This window comes from Oncorhynchus keta, chromosome 19 (genome assembly GCF_023373465.1).
Source record: "Oncorhynchus keta strain PuntledgeMale-10-30-2019 chromosome 19, Oket_V2, whole genome shotgun sequence".
Classification (NCBI taxonomy): domain Eukaryota; kingdom Metazoa; phylum Chordata; class Actinopteri; order Salmoniformes; family Salmonidae; genus Oncorhynchus; species Oncorhynchus keta.
The window spans coordinates 2,418,254-2,418,950 of record NC_068439.1 but is presented as its reverse complement, the minus strand read 5'-3'; the positions used below and the strand labels follow the sequence as shown (position 1 = coordinate 2,418,950).

Below are 697 nucleotides of genomic sequence, written 5' to 3'. Positions count from 1 at the left end.
GGACCTACTAAACTACTAAACAGAGAACATCCCTGGTCATCTCTACTGTCTCTGATCTGGAGGACTCACTAAACATTCTAATTATACAGTTTTCCTATGGCTTTCAATGAATTAGAAAAAATTAACAACAAAATGGTGTCATCTGGTTTGCTTAATATAAGGAATTTGAAATGATTTATATTTTTACATTTGATTCTTTAGTATATTTAAAACCAAATACTTTTAGACTTTTCCTCAAGTCGTATTTTACTGGGTGACTTTCACTTGTACTTGAGTCATTTTCTAATAAGGTATCATTTGCTGTCTATTTGTGGAAAAATCACCATGATTCATTATTTTGTAAATCGTTTACCTATTTACTTGCCTATGCTACACGATTTGTTTTGTTAATTACATGACCTAAAAATATTTAAATTTATTTGGAATGGCAAGCCAGACAAAATTCAACATGCTTAATATATAATGAATATGAGCTCGAGGGGGCTAAAATGTTTCATTATTAAACCATTCAACCTCTCACTTAAATAATCAGTCATGATAATGGAGAACGACCACCTCAGGTCTGATGTTATGTAATGGAGAACAACCACCTCAGGTCTGATGTTATGTAATGGAGAACAACCACCTCAGGTCTGATGTTATGTAATGTATATGTGGAGAACGACCACCTCAGGTCTGATGTTATGTAATGGAGAAC

General features: G+C 33.1%; 1 protein-coding gene across 1 annotated transcript in view; it reads left to right on the top strand.

The window, feature by feature from the left end:
* Window positions 1–697, top strand: part of LOC118383293 (collagen alpha-1(VII) chain-like) — a 15,338-nt gene that overhangs the window by 3,146 nt on the left and 11,495 nt on the right. The gene's annotated exons all lie outside the window — the stretch shown is intronic.